A 20944-nucleotide genomic window follows, 5' to 3' on the forward strand; every position below is an offset into this window, starting at 1 on the left:
GCATTTATGTCACATTCAATGTAAATTTCTAAGATTTATTTTGTATATGTGGGATTTTTAATTTGTTCAAACTACTTGTTGATCCATTCTTCTACTAATCTTTATATAGCCACAGTTCATTTCTTAAGAACTTCTTCCTAAGCAGGAATGGGTGGCTTGGTGAGCAGGGGGGAGTAGATAAGGGGTTTTCGGAGGAGAAACCATGAAAGGGGATAATATTTGAAATATAAATAAAGAAAAAATATAATAATAATAATAATAATAATAATAATAATAATAATAATAATAATAAAAGAACTTCTTCCTGGGTAGCACAAGGATGCCAACCTTCACCACCTCTCCCTTGGGTAATGTTCTGGTAAAATAAAAACTTTAAATCAAAAAATAAGCAAATGTTCCACCCTTACAGATGTTTGTTTTGTGTATTTGGAAAGATTATTTGGGAGTCCTTTCAAAGAGTAGCCTTTTTTAAAGGAGAATTTAAAGTATATTAAGCTAGAAATTTGAATCTTAGTATTATTGAAAGAGGAACATAGTCCTTTAAATCCCAAGTACAATATGTGTGGAAAGAGTGAAGACCAGAGGCATGTCTGACTACAAGGGAACAATGTCTTCAAGATGCAGCAGGGCGGCTGCACATATGAACTCACAGCAGTTGTGACCACACACACAAGGCCTTTGTAAGCACAAACCAGACCAAATGCCACCATGGAGAAAAGAGTAGAAAAATAGAAAAGATCAATTATAGCTTATAGCCATGGAGATATTGGCAATTATTATCTTCTGGGGAGAAAAAGGTAATTGTTTCAGAGAGTGTAGCCCCTGGTAATTCGACCATGCTCTAGTGAAAATCAATACATCCAAGAATATTTGGGTAACAAGACATGCTGTTATAGGATAAATTAATGAGTAAATAAATAACTACAAACAAACAAACCACAAAATTGGGTGGATAAGAAAAAGGGATTGAATCTGTACATACTTTCAGGAGGAGGGATAAATATGACCTAAACACTGTATGAAACTCTCAAAGATCTAATAATAATGATAATAATAAAAGATAATATTATCTCAAAAACATTTCTCTGTTTACACAGGTAGTATGTTTCTTCAGAGATTATTTCTTTAGAAAAATAATGATCTATTCAGTCTTGAATGGATACATCTAGTCTAGTGTGTTCTTTGTTAAAGAAGTAAGTATTTTCCTTTCTTATGACTATACAATGCTCTTCTCTCTTATGGATTTACAGCACTCTCACTACTATAGGTAGAAATTTCTCATTTTAGTTTTTGGTGTGTTGTGTAAAATGTAAGAATAATTAATATTTCATATAATTTTATTTACTTTACAACATATATTTCTGATTTGTTCTCTAACTTTAGTTTTTCTATTTTTTGTTGTAAAATTTTGTCTTAAATTGTGAACTAATACTTTTTAATTCAGCTTGATATTTATGTTTGTTTATTTATTTATTTAAACATAAATACTTCATTCAGAATCCAAAATTCTTTTTTTCTTTTCGGTTTTTCGAGACAGGGTTTCTCTGTATAGCCCTGGCTGTCCTGGAACTCACTTTGTAGACCAGGCTGGCCTCGAACTCAGAAATATGCCTGCCTCTGCCTCCCGAGTACTGGGATTAAAGGCATGTGCCACCACACCCGGCTCAGAATCCAAAATTCTTAAGCTGAGAAAAATGTACTACTATATATCCTTGAACTTTAGACATAGATAATAAAATGAATGTTCACTGTTACTAAAAGGAGGTCAAACCTCATTGTATGCTATTTCTTCTAAATAATTCTAGGGTTTTTTATTTTTGTGTAACTTCATATTTCTGTAAAAGTGCAGAATGTGTCCTATTTTCACTTACTCTCATGAAAGGAAATTAAGGGAAGTTCTAAGCGAAGAGGCAAATATCTAGATATGCTACACTTTGGAGTGACACAATGCATCCATATTCATTTTAGTTATTTATTTATGTCAGTTATTTGCAACATGCAGTCCCTGTTATTGGGAACCAAGAGGGCACAACTCTACAGTATTAATTTGTTACATTCATGCTCACAGGAAAAGAGTTCAATATGTTGATCTGGAGTTTTATAAGACTGCTAATTGCATACGACATGTGTAGCCAGCCCTCTCTTCTCTAAGGAGAAGTCAGGTACCTGAGGGACATGAATCCTTTAGGACAGCTTGCACTCATTGTTCACAGTGAGAGCTTGCTTTGGCCTCTCTTCTTTTTATTACTGCCCACTAATTTGTTTTCACCGGATTCTGTATGCTCTGGGATGCTGAGCCTCTGCTCCAACCACATGGAATGCCCCAAGGGCACAGCACTGTCCTTATGGGCAATATGGGTGCTACCCTTCATGCTCTCTTCACTACAGAGGTATTCTGACCATTTTTCCTTGTCCAGAGTAGATGACAACCCATGAGTATCACATTATCTGTAGGTGAGGTTGGCAGAGGAAAATTCTCTATAAGGAAAATACCTAACTCCATTATCTCAACACTGTTCCCAGGGATGCTCCAATCCCTATGTTTCAATGTTATTCCAACTTTCCTACATTTGATCATTTTTCCATTTTTAAAAAATATGTGAAAGTTTTGCATTCACTTCCATAATCCACTCTCTGCTTTCCATAATGTCCTATTCTGTTTACACTCAGCTCTGTCTTTGTCATATGTGATTGAGAAGGATAATTTTCAATAATATCCCCTCATATGTGATTACTAAAATGGAAGACAACAAAGGCATACCCTTCAGGCCTAATCTCCCAAACTGCTAGTTTGCTGCCTGTCACAGAGTCAGCCTGACTCTGCCTACTCAGTCTGCTCAAATCACGTCATGGGTTATAAATATCTCATTTTGGTGATGATTGTCACACACCACCACCACTACCACCAGTAATGCCTATAGCAATAACAAACCTCAGGAAGATATGACAAAAAGTTGTGCAATTATTTGAAAGTAAATGATTCTAAGATCATGGAAAAAAATAACTGTACATCTCTATGTACAGTTCTATAAATACTCCAAGTATCTATAGAACTAGTGAGCTTCTAGGTTCTGAATGGAATGTTAATTGTTGTAGCTGCTTACATCTCCACATTCTGGACCTTCCCTAATAGTAATGTGGAACTATTGGAGTATAAGACAGATGAAGGCCCAGTCTCTCTCCATGACCTCTAAGGTAGCCATTTTATAAGTATCTTTCAGAGACTGTTGTCCTTTGGAATTTTGATGATCATAACTGACTACAGCTACATTTTTGCCTAGGATCCCATTTATATCTGCCTGTCTAACTCATATCAGGTGTATTGGGTGATCTGGGCCATTATGACAAGACCATATCTTGGTGGACTATAAGAGTAGAAAACTACTTTTCACAGTCTAGAGGCTGAGATTTGACGTCTGATGAAACCTGGCTCCCTCATAGTCTGACTTCTTAATATTTTTTCTTCATAAATCAATCACTTTATGAGTTTCATTTCTTACTATTTGGCAGACAAATATGCAGGCCATTAAGCTAAAGAAACTATTCTTGAGACAAAAGACTTCAAATTTGAGTTGATGCTTCATCGGTGTTGGTGTGATATTGGTGAAAATCTTGACATTTTTGGAGATATTGACTAATATTCTGAGTTCTTGAGCTCCTGCTTTGTGATTTAGTGTCTTTATTAGGATTCAGGTTTTTATGCTTCTGTATAGAATTAAAAGAGTCAAATGTTCTAGCTGGATTATAAGAAATGCCTCCAAACTCATTTTGCTTCTGACATACAAATATATGTGAAACTGACATGACCCTCAAGAGGCCTTATGTTTTCCGACCCTCTTTCCAAACTGTTCATATTCATGTCAAAATTTAAGTCATGTGTTCCTGTTCTCCCCTTCTTCTTTCTTGGAACATGTGGATTCATTTCATAGATGTCTCATTTATCAGTCTCAGTGAAAAGATATTTCTAAGGCTCTTGTTTTAATCTGCAAAACTAGGGTGATGCTTGACCTGGAAATGATTTGGACGTTCTCACTTTAAATCAACAGTGAATGTTTTCAGAGATAAGATACTTCAAAAGTATGTGATCATATAACCAGAATCTAAGCCAGAGGCCCAATTCAGGAGTTCCAACATAAAAAGCCTAGGCTTTGGTCCTAAAGAAAGTAAATAGAAAATAATGATGAAGACTCAAGAGTGAACTTTATGCAAAACATACACTTTGGAAAGGGAGAAAGTTAAATATCTGTGCACATCTTTGGGATAGTTACAAACTTTATGATTAAAGGGAAAACAAATTGGGCAGGCAGTGACAAGTGTACATGGTTAAGCAGTCTTGATCAACCTGTGGTCTGGTGATGATTATCTCAGTTTTGCTTCTGTAAAATGCCCCTAATGAAGTATTTTAATAAGACAAGCTAGATATAGAAGATTATTGCTCCTATTGTGTCTAGGCATTCCTCATCCTAGGTTTAGGACAATGACTGTTTGCTTCTATGGGACATCGCTACAATCCAGAGCTAGGTAATACCAAAGCCAAAAGCAGAGCACTAGAGCTACTATTATTTTTATGCTATAAATTTTAAAGGAGAAAGAAACGTGTTAGATTCCACAAGTGTAGAAGATATCTATAAATTATTGGCATATTTTTGTACAGAAACAAAAAGCTTACCCCAAAGTAAAGATAGAAATGAAATTAGGAGTGCAAAGGTTTTGTCCTGCTTCTGTCTACACTATGGGCTAAGTAAGAAGTGATTATTTTTAGTCTCATCAGCTTCCTAGATGTTTATTAATAATCTCGCAGAATAAAGTCAAAATTTCTCTAAAATTAAAAAAACTTTATCTCTGAGAGATAACGTGAAATTCATACTTTTATTTGAATATTTCAATTGAAATAATTTTGTGATTATTGATATTCCTTAAGTAAAGAATAGGTCTTTGAAGAAATTGAAAAAAAATGTTCTGGAATTAAATATAAAAAAATACAATCTATCTATGGGATGCAAGGAAGGAAATCCTGATAGAAAAGTTTGAATGTTTGGTCCCAAATTAGTGGAACTCTTTGGGAAGGATTAGGAGATGTAGCCTTGTTGGAGGAGGTGTGTCACTGGGGGTGGCTTTTGAGGTTTAAAATGCCCACGGCATTACTTGTTAAGGCTCTCTTTCTAGTATATAGATCAGATCTAAGTCTTCAACTACTGTTCTAGCATCATGTTCCTACAGCATAACGGTCATAAACTTACCCTCTAAAGTATAAGTCCCCAATAAAGCTCTTTCTCTCTAAGTTTTTTCAGGTATGGTGATGTTATTTTAACGTCAATAAAAAAGTAACTAAGGCAAGCACTAAATCCCAGCATTACATTCTCAGAGAGATATCAAATGAACAATCTGTTGATGCTTCTTAATGTACTGTAAGAGACAACATCAAACAAACTATAACTGTAGAAGACAGGAAAAAAATTAGGGCAGAAATCAGTGAAATCAAAACAAAAAAGCAAGAAAAGTAGTCAACAAGAAGAGTCTTTTAATAAGTACTTTCTAGAACAAGTAAAAAGGGGTTGTAGAGTTCTCTGAGAATTTATAAGCACTTCTTTGGTTTGCAGAGGTTTGGTTCTCAGCACCCAAACAGTAGCTCAAAGCCACCCTTAACTGTTGTCCAGGGTGTCTGACACTCTCTTCTGATCTCAGGTACTAGGTATGCATGTGTTGCACATACATATATGTGTCAAAGAACTCATACATATAAAAGAGGATGCATCTAAAAGTATGTTAAGATAATTAAGACTGAAATATACCTTTATTCATATTAAACAGGCAAAAGAGCCAAATAATATTTTAGAGAATTAAAAAGAGACATTATAACAGATACCAATAAAATTCAGAAAATCATGATGACATTTCTTTAAAGCTTATATTTTTGTTTGTATATACATACACACATGCATACATGTAAATCTGTTTTTTAAAAAAAATCAAATAAAATGAGAAACTCCCTTTTGTGTTATTAGTCAGAAGAATTCAAGAGACTCTTCAATCAATGAAGGCTTTTGATCTTTGGTGGCCTCCAAGAGATGAACAGTAAATTCTTTTTGCTAAAGACATCATGTACTATGGACACAGGACTTGGAGGATTCATGCTGGATCTGACCAGAAAGCCTCCTTCCTGAAGACTAAGTTTTATCATCCCTGAATGGGCTATTTAAACTACCGAGGAAGAGATGAAACCAATAATCCTAGTCAAGTTGTGAAGCGTATGAAGTATAAAATAATCATCACGACAAGATGTCTCTAAAGGTGCAATAGTGACACTCATATCTTGGTGCTAACCAATAGCTGTCTAATTGGATTTAAGACCCACTCTACATAAAGGAATTCATGGCTAGTACTTGAAGCCTGGCCAATTTTCCAAGGCTAGTGATGACATGGAGGAGAACAAACGACTTCCATTTTGACAAACAAGCATGGTTCCCAAAAGGATTCTGAATACTCATTCTTATATCCACAGATAAAAGTGGCTTGCATCCCTTACTAACAGAGAGTTGGTACAACAAAGGATCTTTTTAACAGACAGACCATTACAGAAAATAACAACTGATAAGATACAAGAAATAATTGAACATGTCTGTCTATATATAATGCAAATATCTTACAACACAGCTCCTGTTTCTAAGGCTCAGTTAGATTAAAAGCAAAATGAGAGCTGTAATAAATAATCTTCCAATTAGTAAAGGGCCTTGTACAGACAGATTCACTATTGAACTCTATCAGACCATTAAAAGATAACTTAAATCAATGCTTCTCAAATCATCCTGTCAAATACAAAAAAAAGTGGGGACACTTCCAAATTGTTTCTACAAAATGTTCCCTGACAATAAAAGCTTACATTGTCAAGAAAAGCTGGTAGATACAAGAACCGTAGAAGAATTTTTAATTCCCCTGACTACTTGAAATGAGATTTTTCATTTCTTCTATTTTAGATTTTGTTAGTCTATGGTCCTTGAGGGGAGCATTACCACCTCAAGTAACATTATTTCATTTAAAATATGCATATGTATGTATACATTCATATGTATTATATGTAATTTCAGGTAAACATGAAATGTCATGATTCCTTATCTGTAGTGCTACACATGACTCCTTTCCTCTGCTGTTCCAGTAATGACCTTCTATTTCTCTCGATTGAAATCCTAGCCCATTTTTTCATTTCTCCTTTCTTATCACCTCTTTCTTCCTCTGCCCATCACTAGTGCTTCCCACTATAATTCTTTTTACTTTTTTCTTTATCTTGTGGCTGTTCCAGATTATATAATCACATCTGAAGCTTTGAAGATAAGAAACAAAAATGAGAAAGCGTGTGTGGTATTTGCTCCTATGGCTCTGGGTGACCCCATTCAATAGATTCTCTAGCTGTATCCACATGCCTGCAAATTCCATTTTTCCTTATAGCTGAATAGTATTCCATCATTTATATGCGACATGGTTTTGTTATCTCTTCACAAGCTGAAGGTTATTTACTTTATTTCCATTTCCTTGCTATTGTGAATAGAATGTCAATGAACGTGGCTGAGCAAGTATCTGTGGCATAGGATGCTTCGTCCTTTGAGCACATTGTGTGGAATAGTGTTGCTGGTTCATATGGTAGTTTAATGTTAATTTTTGTGAATTCTCCCCTCGTTTCCAGACTGATTTTCAGACTATATACAACATTTTACAACCAAAAATAGTGAAGGAAATTTCCCCTCTTCCCCACATTATTTGATGTATTGTTGTTGGTCATTTTGTTATCTTAGGTATTCTAAGTGGTGTAGGACAAATCCTCAAAGTTGTTTTGGTTTTCATTTCCTGTAACTCATAAAAACAATATAGACCTTTTGAAATACTTATTAGTTATTTTCTTTCCAACACCTCCTTCTCTTCCTTCTCCTCATTATAATTATAATTATTAAGTAATAATTATAATAATTATTATTACTATTACTATTATGTCTCAGTATGTGCTGGCCTTAAATCCTGGGCAAATGCAGCCATATTCAGAAAGTCTTTCCTACACCTCTGTGTTTCAGTATCCAGCTCACATTTTATTCTCGTGGTTTCGGTATTTCAGGTTTCAGATCGAGATCTTTGACTCGTTTGAAACTAAGTTTTGAGTATAGTGATCAATAATCCTCAAATTTTATTCTATAGTCGTCCAGCATTTCTAGTAAGTATCTGTGTTTGTGAATGGTACTCTCTTCTCTAGTATATGATTCTGGAATCTTTGTCAATAATTGTGTAGCTAGCTGTACTTAGATGTATTCATGCTCTACTCTTCGAAGTTTCTACTTTGTTCCATTGAACTTTATTTCTGCTTTGGACCCATGTCATACTATTTTTATTACAATAACTCTGAAATATACCTCCTTGAAATTGGAATGGTAATCCCTCTACCAATGTTCTTTCTGTTTCTGTCTCTCCCTCTCCCTCTCCCCCTCCTCCTCCCTCTCTCTCTCCTCTCTTTCCCACAGGATCACTTTGACTCAGGGAATTTGGGAATTTTTTTTTTTTTGTGTGATACTAAACGAATTTTAGGATTTTTTAAATTTCTGTGAAAAATGTTGGAATTTTGACTGGGATTTCATTGAATCTGTAAATTGCTTTTGGTAGAACTGTCATGTTTTTATATAGCACTAATTCATGGCGGTCTTTCCATTTTCTACTGCCGTTTTCTATACTTTTACTTCACTTCCATGGTTAGGCTTACTCCTAGATATTTATCTTCTTTTAGGCTATTGTCAGTGGGAATCCATCTGGCACAGCCAAATCTACTGAAAACATCAAGAGTCATGAAGCCAGCTCAGCTGCTTGACACAGTTCCAGCCAAGCTGGTCAGATTGCTGCCATCGCTGTCCTTCATTTTTCTAACTTTTGAGTTTTGGTCTTGTTCATTAGATTTGATTTTATGTCCTGAGAAAAATTATATATGAGTCTTTTTAGGAAAAAAATCTAAACATTAAGATGGTCTGGCCACTATTTTGAAGTTTCCCTGTGTCCTGGAGATCATTGAGCAGAGGTAAGCACAGAGATAGATGAGGCCACGACTCAGGAAATCTTCTTGAAGTATCAGCCCTTGAGCTAATGCAAACAGTGTAATTGATGCAGGGTAAACAGAATTGACAAACTCTGACTGGCCAGGAGAATAGGTGACAAATTCAAGGTCTCATTTTATTATAGACTTCAAGCTCTCTGAAAATGTAGTTTAAAGATAGGAGGTCATGCAGTGTCCACCCTGGAGGAATAAAACTCAGTAAATATGATAGATTTGACTGGAATAAACATTTCCTACTTTAGAGTGTAGATGATGAAGCATATAGTAAAAGAAGTTAGTTATTAGTGTTTGCACTCATAGAAAGGCTGGTTCAGATATTTTCTATTTGTTTGTAGTATTTTCAGACTACAAATACTGCCAGCCTAAAAGTAGGCTGTCATATAATAAACTTGTTTGCTTTGGAGGAGACATTCTTTTTTGTTTTTGTTTTTGTTTTCTTAGAAAGTTATTTTATTAGAATTTTAAACAGTTTAGAGACATTCTTCTTTTTTATTGGTTATTTTATTTATTTACATTTCAAATGTTGCCCCCCTTCCCAGTTTCTCCTCCACAACTCCTGCCCCACCTCATTCCCCCTCCCCCTGCCTCTATGAGGGTGCTCCTCCATCCACCCACCCACTCCTGCCTCACTGCCTAACATCCCCCTATGCTGGGGCACTGAGTCTCCACAAGACCAAGGGCCTCCCCTGTCTTTGATTCAGATAGGGCCATCCTCTGCTACATATGCAGCTGAAGCCATGGGTCCTTCCATGTGTATTCTTTGGTTGGTGGTTTAGTCCCTGAGAACTCTGGGCAGTCCAGTTAGTTGATATTGTTGTTCTTCCTATGGGGTTGCAAATCCCTTAAGCATTTTCAGTCCTTCCTTCCCATAATTACTTCATTGGGGTCCCCATGCTCAGTCCAATAGCTGGCTGTGAGCATCCACATCTGTACTGGGCAGATGCTAGCAGAGCTTCTCAGGTGACTGCTACACCAGGTTCCTGTCAGCAAATACTTCTTGACATCAATAGTGTCTGGCTTTGGTGTCTGCAGATGGAGTAGATTCCCTAGGTGGGGTGGTCTCTGGAGGGCCTTTCCTTCAGTTTCTGCTTCACTCTTTGTCCCTGCATTTCCTTTAGACAGGAGCAATTCTGGGTTAAAATTTGGAGTAGGAGTCATTCTTTGGATTCCTTAAATTGGAGTTACAGAGTTAATAATAAGAATAAAATCTGTTCTGTTTGTATTTTCTACTTGTGACTGAACGTGTAACCATTAACATGTAATGAGAAATCAAATACATAATCTGTTCCACTTGGGTAATCATTTGTCTTTCTTCTGTGAAACTAGTATAAATAAAGATGCACTTGTAGTCATTTAAAGTAGCAGAGATGGCCCGATTGCTAATAGTCAGAGCCATAGAAGTGGCCTGATTGGTAGCAAGTCAGAGCTGCTAAATTCCCTTAACCATTGTCTGATCCACTTTCTCCCCCTTGCAGACTCTTTATCTTCTCTTGGTACCTGGTAAGGAATGACCTAAGACCCTAGGAGAAGGCGCCTCCCCGGGAAGGCCCCTGGCATGTATCCACGAACTCCTTCTTGGCACCTTTGTGTTGGGTGTACTAAAAGGCTCCTGCTTTTGAGAGTCAGTTTTGTATCCTGCTAAAACCACTGATTGTTTCTAAAAGTTTTCCTCTGAAATTCTATGGATCCTTTATGTACAGTAGCATATATTCTCCAAATGAGACTAATTTGATTTTTTCTTTCTCTTATTTGCATTCCTTTACTTTCATTTTCCTGCCTTAGTGCTCTATCTAGTTCCTTGATCAATATATTGAGAAGAGTAAGGATAGCTGACAGCCCTGTCATGCTCCAAGTCTTAATGGAATTGCTTCAAGGTTTTCTCCATTTGGAATGGTGTTAACTAAGAGTTTTCATATGTAGCCTTCCATATGTTGAGGCATGTTCCCTTATGTTCTACTTTCTCTAGGGCTCTTACCATGAAGGCATGTTGGATTTTGCCACTTTCTGGATAGATTATGAAGAACATGTGATTGTTGTCCATAAATTTCTTTATTTATTACAGTGTTTACATATGTTCAATTGTCCCTACATCTCTGGAATAAGCTAATTTGATAATGGTGGATGTATATTTAGTTGTATACCTATATTCATTTTGCAAATATATCATTGTGTATTTTTATGTCTATGTTAATTAGACACATTGGCCAGTAGTTGTCATTGTTAATATTATTATCATTATCATCATTATTATTATTATTATTATTATTATTATTATTATTATTATTACTGTTTGTCTTATTTCCTTTGGTATTGGAGTAATGCTGGTTTCATAGAAGAGGCTTAGAAGTTCTCCATTGTTTTGTTTGTTGTTCTTTCTCTCCCTTTCTTTCTTTCTTTCTTTCTTTCTTTCTTTTGTTCTTTGTTTCTTTCTTTTTTCTTTCCTTCTCTTAATTTAAGTACAGTTACCTGTAGATCTTCTGTGAAAATCTGGTTGATTTCTGCTGTGAATCCATCTCAGCCTGAGCTTTACATAGAATAATTTTTATTACTCTTTTAGTCTCATTTGTTCCGGGTCTGTTTAGATTGTTAATCTCTTCTTCATTTAACTTTGGTGGTTTCAGCGAATCTAGATATTCTCCCATTTCTGTTAGTGCTACTTTATTTTCTTGCTATAGTCTCTTCACTATGCTTATTCCTATCTTTCGCTAGAAGCACTGCTTCTAATGTTTTCTGTGGGGCTAATTTTGTAAACATATATTTTTTTCAGTCTGTTTGCATTATAAAACGCTTTTCTTTTTCCATTGACGGTGATAGTTTTGTTGGGTATGGTCAACTAGGTTTGCCATCCTTGATTTTTCTGAACTTGAAGTCATTGCTCTAGGCTCTCCTGGCTTTCAAATTTTCTATTGACAAATCAGCGATTATTCTTGAGGCTTTTTAACTTAGATGTATGTGATTCATGCTTTTCTTCCTCCTTTCTGTGTTTTCAGCTCATTATCTGTGCTCTTTAGTGTTTTACTATGATACATAATGGGGACTTTTATGATTTTGTCTACTTGGTATTCTGTGTGCATCTTGTAGCAGACTGGGTAGGTCTTTCCTTTGTCTTAGCAAATTGTCTTCTATGTTACTTTTGAAGAGATGGTCTTCTTATTGTTTTGGAATTCTTCATCTCTGCCTATAATTTAAATGTGTGTGTGTGTGTGTGTGTGTGTGTGTGTGTTAGTTACCTGTTGTCACATAGCTCCTACATGATCTTTTGTTGTGACTTAAATTCTTGTCTTTGCTTGTATAATATCACTCCTGAACTTTGTGTTTGAGTTTTTGTATTTTACTTTTGCTTGATCCATACTGCTTATAATGCTCTACCCCAAGGTTTCTAATTATTTTATTGAGCTTTTATTTCTCAATTCCATCTTCATTTCTGCTTAAGTTTACTTCAATCTCTTTACTGAGTTTGTTTCTTAAATCATGCACTGCTTTTGTCATTTCCTTCAGCCTTATGGTCATGATTTTTTGGCATCACTCAGGTGTTTTACAGATCTCCATCTCTAAGGCAAGTCAGGGCAATAAATACATCAGAAGCAACAGAGGAATGCCACTTCCTGGCTTGCTCGGTTTGCTTTCTTATAAATCTTACCTACCCAGTGGTGGCACAATCCGTATCAGGCTGGGCCTTCCAACACCAACCATTAATCAGGAAAAATTCCCAACAAACTTGTCCTCAGGCAATGTGGATGGATATATTTCTTAATTAAAATTCCCTCTCCCTAGATATGTCTAGGTTCATGTGAAGTTGACAAAACACAGCCAGGACCTGCCTCAGTGTCCTAGGACAAACACATAAGAAACATAGAATAGCACCTAGAGTATGGAAGAGGATATCAGGAATTCATGAAGAGCTGGACAGGATGGAGCACACCATGTGGAGGAAATTGAAGTACAAATGTCTGGAAAACTGAAAGCTATTTTGAATTTGTTCTCCTTATATTTGTTTCATTCTTAATCTCATCTGGTAGAGTTGGAGCTTTAGGGAATAATTAAGTTGGAAAAGAATTACGAACATAAAACTGTGAAAATAAAATGTAAAGAGACAATATAGAACCCAAGCCAGGCAGATGCAGCTAATCTTACAAAAGCACTGAAAGATTCTAAGTTCAGGTCTATCCAGAGCTAATTAGAAATGGCTGTAAGCACAAGCTACATTTGTTTGTCAGGTAATTACCTTCTTATTGGCGTTTAAATGATCCAAGCTATATATAGACTATAGCATTACTGTTGTCAGAATCATGGTGAGACTGAAAAACAAGTGAAAAAGTTTCCCCAAAACATGGAGCTTGAGATCTTCAGGAGCAAGGTTTACAAACGCTTTAATGGCATGAATGATGTAAAGATGAGGGGATGCAGAGTTAATCTTCCTTTCATTATGTGACACCAAGAATGAGGGAAACAGTGTTAGTATTTTGTCAGTCTTTTCCAAGTTTCTAATATGGCTGTTTTAAAGCAAAACACAAAAATACTTGATAATAAATTAGTGTCCTAGCTTTTTGAATTCTTTCATCAGAATGTATGATCTGTTATTTTCCAGAAATAATTGTGATTTCTTTCTATGAAGTAAATATTCTTTCTAAAATAGCATTAGAATCAATGAATTATTTAATGCCCTTTAAATTTATCTTTTAGCTAAGGTGACTCTAAGAGGTAGAGAAAGAAAGTGTTATAAGAAATAACTTAGTATAAAATTAAGGTAAAAGAATTCTATGTTGAAAAGGAAAATTCCACTGTTTATTCCTGATTTCCTTAGTGCACAATAGTTCCTGCTAAATAATAAGTTAAAATTTATTACAAGAGGAAAAAACTGAAGATCCTATATTTGGAAATAGTACAAATTTTCTACTCATAACCAAACCAAGAAGAAACATGTTTTTATTTCAGAAGGTTGTTATCTGCTTACTTTATGTCTTTCTTCTATATAATATTTCTAAGAAAGCAACTTTGCATTCAAATAAAAATCATAGGAAAACATTATATATACTTACATCTGAATTACCCCTCTTAAGTGTAAAACTAAAACAAAAAGCATATTCAAAAGATAATACTATTCTATCAAGTTCTAAACAATAAACAGTAAAGGAATAGAGAATTATATAGGCATATTTGAGAGGAGACACAAGATTGTCATATTTTAGATTACTGCTTTACTTTTAGAAAAGAACAAATACTTATAATACAGTAAAATTTACAATATACTTTAAACTATTCATTTAAAATAATATCTATTGAAAGTTCAACATCAACTTTTCGTTTCAAATGCAATGGTACTATTAAAAATGCTACAGGATAAATATCAAGAGAAATATTCAAGAGCTCCACATAAAAAACATAATTGATAACACTGTGGAGATTTGTGGTGGCTAAACGGATGCCTCAAACTTATTTCCTCCCTCTACAAAAATCCCTAAAGTGGTATGTATGATATACTTTGAGATGAATGGTCATGGAACAACCCTGGAAATCAGCAAGTGAACATGCCGTGGCTTTGTTAGATGTAGAAACCTATGACAACACAGAAAGTTTTGAGACAGAGAAGAAAAAATATCTACCACTTATACCCCATGGCCAGAGAAATTAAAGATCTCCTTTGCAGAACTATGAATAAAAGTTCTAGCAACATTATTTGTGTAGATACTGTTCTACCTGGCGAATGTAACTACTCCCATCACAGTAGTAGTCATAATGTGAGCTACACATTATCCTTTATCCATAATACAGTTGTCCCAGATGCTCATATGTCTCATGTTTCATGCATCAAGATAGTAAATCTGTCTGACTGGACTCCAGTTTTCAGAGTTTTTGGAGACTACAGAAATAGGAAGCCGTGCCAGCACTACATAACAACTGATACTCCAAAGCACATCTTCAAGAGAAAGTTGTTACTAAGAATAATATCACATAAAAATGGGTGAGTAATCAATCCACCACAACATGTACAAGTCACAGTTCATGACTTAGGAAGTATGGAAAAGCAAATAAATAACAATGCTTTTAAATAAATAAATAAATAAATAAATAAATAAATAGTACAGCAACTCTACGGCCACATCCCCCAACACTAAACATAAGCAAAGTATCTGATAAAAAAATTCAAGGAATTATTATGGGGTCTGCTTAGGTTCGACACAACCACATACCAGATCAATGAAGATGTCAAAAATCAATTGGACTTAGCAGGTGGATAAATCCATTGCTAATCAATTAGAGCTGCTGAACAGACCCAGGAGTTGAACTGTGACACACACACCCCCCCTCAGGGCCATGGGTGTGTGGGAAGAGGGGGGAGGGAGGTTCTGGGTGGGCATCTGGCTGTGTGACGCCACTGGCCCCACACTGTGGGGAGTGGACAAGGGGCAGCCCCTGGTACCAGGTTCTCAGTCTCTGGCATCCCATGCTGGATATGGCAGAGGAGCTGAGAACAGAATAGGGGCCCTGGGGCAACACCCAGCCTCAGAGGGAAAAGGAAGAGAGGGCAGAGGGAGAGGGGGGACACTGGGTGGTTCTTATGCAGGCCAGTGTCTTTAGTCTGGGCCTTGATGAACAGAGACAGTCTATGGTTTTAGAGCTTTATTGTAGAAGGCAGGGAGAAAGAGAGAAGGTAAAAGAGAGAGAGACTGGCCATGGCCAAGAGGAGAGAAGGGCGAAGGGAAAGAGGAAAAAGAGAGCTAGAGAATAAGAAAGATAAAAGCTTAGCAAGTAAGAGAGCAAGAAGGGGCCAAATAGCCCCTCTTATAATGAGCTTGTTATCTTCCTGTTGCTAGGTAACTGTAGGGAGAAGTCTAGCTAGAAGGCCAGAAGCTTGGGACATTGTCTACATGACTACTAGCCACATGCTTCTCTTGTGGGGGCTGTTGGGGGGCGGTAACTTCGACAGGAGCCAGGGGTCCAGGAGACATGAGGAACACCTTCTGTCCCATGTAGGTGGAAATTACCACCCATGGAGTCTCACCCCAGGTTCAAGACCTCAGCTCAACTGGAGATCAGGCTGCCTGTGCACAGCCCATTGCCCCCCACCCCTGCAAAGTCAGAAGTTACAGTTACATTTTTCCATCAATCAGGATTTAGGGATAGGGGAATTAATTAGAAACTCTCTCTCTCTCTCTCTCTCTCTCTCTCTCTCTCTCTCTCCTCTGTGTCCCTGTCTCTCTCTCTCTCTGCTTTTAAAAATTATTTTATTTATTTACGTTTGAAATGTTATCCCCTTCCTAGCTTCCTCTTCACAAGCACCCCAACCCCTCCTCCCTGTCTCTATGAGGGTGCTCCCCTACCTGCCCATCCATTCCTGCCTCAGTGCCCTAGCAGACCCCTATCCTGGATCATCAAGCCTCAACAGGACCAAGGGGCTCCCCTCCCAGTGATTCCAGATAAGACAGTCCTCTACTACATATCTAGCTGGAGCCATGGACCCACTACCTTTGTACCATGTACCCACCACCCATGTACTCTTTGGTTGGTGGTTTAGTGCCTGGGAGCTTTGGGCTGACAGCAAATTCAGACACTATTGCTGATGCCAAGGAGTGCTGACAGGAGCCTGGTATAGGTCTCCCTCTCTCTTTCTCTGCACAGCAGCATGTGAATTACCCAACAAGGTGGGGGAACTTAAACTTTGAGTCCTATTCAAAATGGAAGATTTATTCAAAATGGCTTTACTTTGGTTCTGTCTTATAGAATAATTGGAAGAAAATAGTCAATCTGATTAAAGAGGATGCAGGTGGACAGTAAATAAAAGTAGGAAGGCATTTCAGGTCAGACTGAAATGAGAAATTGATCAGAGATAGAAATTATGACCAAGAAAAATTGGCATCATTAAACAGATCTTACCAAGCAGAAGAATGGCTGACCTTAAATTTTATTATAGTTCTCTAGACAGATTGTGGTGTTTTGACTAAGAATGTCCACCACAGGTTCATTTGTTGGAACACTTATTCCACTGTTGATGATGTTGTTTAGATAGGTTTAAGAAGTTTAGAAGTATGTCACTGAAGCTAAGCATTAAAATTTAAAAGGCCACATGGCATTCCCAATTTACCTCTTCTGCTTGCTGCTTGTGCTTTAAGTTGTGCACTCTCCACTCTCAACTTGCTGTGCCAGTCACCATGCCTCCCTGCTGTGCCACCATGCCTCACTGATGCCATGTTTCCCATTGGGATGATAGTGGACTCTTTCCTCCACACCTGTATGCTCAAAACAAGGATTTCTCCTATACCTTACATTGGTCATATCTTATCACAACTATAGGGAAGCAATTGATAGTGAGGACAAAAGGAAGAAGAGGAAGAAAGATAAAAGAAGAAAAGGGAAGAATTAAAGAGATCCTTCCAAGTCCTTGACATACCATTAAATTAAAATGTCTGAAATTCTGGAATGCAGAAGGAAAATATTTGAGAATTAAAGATATTTGAACCTATTCAATGAAATAACAGAACCATTTTTATTTGGGGAGAAAGTTATGGATATTATTAGCCAAGAAACCCACAGAACCACAAAAAGACATGAATAGAAAAGATCTTCATCACACCATACGTTTTCAAAAGTACAGGATAAATAGCTCTCAAACAGAAGAAAACATTGCCACATACAAGGGTATCCTCCACTAGATTAACACCAGAAAGACCACAAAAGGCATGGGGGAGTTAAAGATGTCATATAAATCCTCAAGGAAAATAACTGTCCCAGGAGAATACTATGGTGAGCAAGAGTATCATTCAACAACACTTGGTAAATAAAGACCTTTCAAAACACAAACTGAGAATCCATGATAAGTAAAGTAAACTTAGAAAAAAATATTTGACAGAGTCCTATATCCATAAGCAAAAGGAAGATAAATAACATCCCAAAAGCACTTGAAAAATCCAACCAAGTGGTAAGATGCACAAGATACAAATACATAGGATGCAATGTTATCAATGCAACCATCAAACCACATATGGTAAATATAAATCAAGGGGGAATGTGTATTCCCATAATTAGAAGAAAATTACAAAAACACATCTTTACATATAAATAATACATTGAAAGTAAACATTAAATTCCGAAGTGAAAGGATTCAGACTGGATTAAAAGTTAAAAACAAAAACTAACAATACAATAAAATCACACACCAAGTCAAGAAAACCACATGCAGAAAGTGTAAGGATGATATTCTTAGAGTGTGTAACCCTGAATATACTAGAAAGAGCTACATTTATGTTTGGTGTCCAGGTAGACTTTAAGATCAAATGCCAAGAAAAAACAAAGACCACTAAATAATGTTCAGTGGATCAGTTCAGAAAGATATAATGACATATATCTATGTTCATCTAATGTGGACTTTATAAAATAGTACCCAACTTTATAAAATAGCACCATTAAGCCTTAAGTGAAAAATATGCTCCAACGTAATATTACTGAGGGAGTTAGGCATCTTACTTTGATCAACATATCAGTTATAATTAAATGATTATATCATTTCAGCAAAGAAATTGCTAAACTATACTGTGAATAGATAAAAGAGTCATTTATTACAGCCAGCATCTGGAGATCACATGGCTGCCATTAGCACATATAACTGTATCCAGACTAGACCATATATTAGGTCATAGGCAGGCCATAAGATGTTCACCAAATTTCCTAACACGTTCAGAATATTTTCTGATCACAATGCATAATGCTAGAAGTAAACAATAAAAAAGTTTGAAATTACACAAACACATGGAGACCGAACACTGTATTTTGAAAAATACAATTGGTCATCAAAATATAAAAATTTAATGTTTAAAAGTTCTCAAAATAAATGAAAATACATTTCAAAACTTAACAGGATACAGCAAGTTCCTGCTGAGGGGTGTGTATAGGAATAATTTCCTGTATCAAAAATAGAAAGATTCCAGATAAAGAACATGTTGAATGCATTTCAAAGACCTAGATAACAAAAAATAAATCAAATCCCAAATTAGTAACAGGAAAGAAATCACAGATAAAGCAAAAATATGGGAAGTAGACACTAAAAACAAAATATGAATTTAAAAATTAGGCTGTTTTGAAAACAAAATTGGCAAACCTTTAGCCAGACACATCAATATGAAGGAAGGGAACAATGTGGACACACACTCCAATCCTAACGCAGAAGCCATTTCCAGTTGAAAGCCACTTGGAAATGAAAATCTACTTTATTCTTGAGAATTTTGTGCATGTACATAATGAAGTGTGATCATAACTCAATGTATTTAAAAAACACTAAGCACTTAAGGAAGAGATAATAAAGGCTCTCAAAAACAGAAATCTGTTAGGGATGTAACTCCAACCACTCCCCCCCCCCCAATTCTACCAGGCTAACATCACTCCCCGAGTTCAGTGGGAGAACTATAATCCAAACCACACCACCACACCAAGATGCTGTCCTCCAAGGGCAGGAGTCCTTATCCAGAATGCTAAAGTTAGCAGGTGTGCTGTTGAGGATGTACAGAGACAGGAACTTGCATACCATATGTGTGGATATAATTTAGTGCAGTCATTGTGGAAAACAGGATACAGGTTCCTTAAAATTTTTCCAAAATGTATATCACTAATTTCAAAAGCTAAATTCCTCACATATAACCACAAGCAAGGGTCACAAACAGTTTAACTTACCCTGCAGGTCATTTAAAATGTTAATCTGCAGGTAGCCAATATAAACACATCGGCTTCTCATTCATGCCTATGCTTCAAACACAAGGCTTGCCAGCTTTTATTTCGCAGCATTGACAAAAAGTCCTTTGTTTCTTGGAACATTTCATAGTTCTTGACTATGGAGGCAACCTGAAAATTATTTTCCCACTGAAAGGCAACTTGGATGTGCTTTCCAAAAAAAAATTTATGTTTGTGTGTGTCTGTGTGTGTGTTTGTGTGTATGTGTGTGCACATGTATTTGTATGTGTGTGCATGTGCATGTCTGGTGATTTATTATTTACATCTATTCCCAACTATAGTCCAAGATCAAGGGCAGAGAAAAAAGAAGACCTTGTAGACAACCATGCCCTGAAGGGTACAGCACACCTAACTGTAAAATGCAATCAAAAGTGCTATGACTGAGTGCAGGAGTGGATTATAAGTGAGGTGCAGCTGGTAGTGCAGTTGGCCTGGGTCGTTGGGGAGGGATGGTGGCAATGTTTTAGATTCAATAAACTACATAAATGTAGTAAGATCCAGTTACAGGTGGCTCCGCACAGCATTTTTAACCAAGTTCTAGTAAAACAATAGTTCATAAATGAATTGCCTCAATTTTTACATAAGCAACAAGCAAACCAAAGGCAACAGACTTACAGCTGCCCCTTAGAGCCTGCCACTCTCATCTGCTCCCTGGGGGCACTGAGTAGGCCATTCTCTCCTACTGTGCTCTGCAGTAGTCTGAGTTGCCCCCTCTCTCAGTGATGTAGGAGCAAGCAAAGGCTGGGAGAACAAAAAGTGACCCGATACAAAGTGTCTTAGGGTTTTCTGTGACTATGAAGAAACATCATGACCACAGCCATTCTTACAAAAGAATGCACTGGATTGGGGCTGGTTTACAGTTCAGAGCTTTACTCTGTTAGTGTCTTTTTGGGAAACAAGGTGGCATGCAGGCAGACATGATGATGATGAAGAGGTAGCTCAGAGTTCTATGCCTGGATCTGTGAAGCAGGAGGAAGTGAATGCCACACATGGCTTGAGCCTCTGGAATCTCAAAGCCCATTACACCCCCTAATAATACACTTCCTCCAACAAATCACAGAAATCTCAACAAGGACATATCTCTCCCTTCCTCTCCCTCTCCTCTCCTCTCATTTTCCTCCCTCCCTCCCTCTTTCTCTCTCT

At 36.7% G+C, this 20944-nt stretch overlaps 1 protein-coding gene across 1 annotated transcript in view; it reads left to right on the plus strand.

The window, feature by feature from the left end:
* The first annotated feature begins 3141 nt into the window (after window positions 1-3141).
* Window positions 3142-20944, plus strand: part of LOC110328056 (phospholipid scramblase 1-like) — a 42313-nt gene continuing 24510 nt past the window's right edge. The window contains exon 1 of the mRNA XM_021207412.1: window positions 3142-3195. The gene's annotated coding sequence lies outside the window, so the exon portion shown is untranslated. The remainder of the gene's footprint in view (window positions 3196-20944) is intronic.

Source organism: Mus pahari, chromosome 10, assembly GCF_900095145.1.
Source record: "Mus pahari chromosome 10, PAHARI_EIJ_v1.1, whole genome shotgun sequence".
NCBI classification, from domain to species: Eukaryota; Metazoa; Chordata; class Mammalia; order Rodentia; family Muridae; genus Mus; species Mus pahari.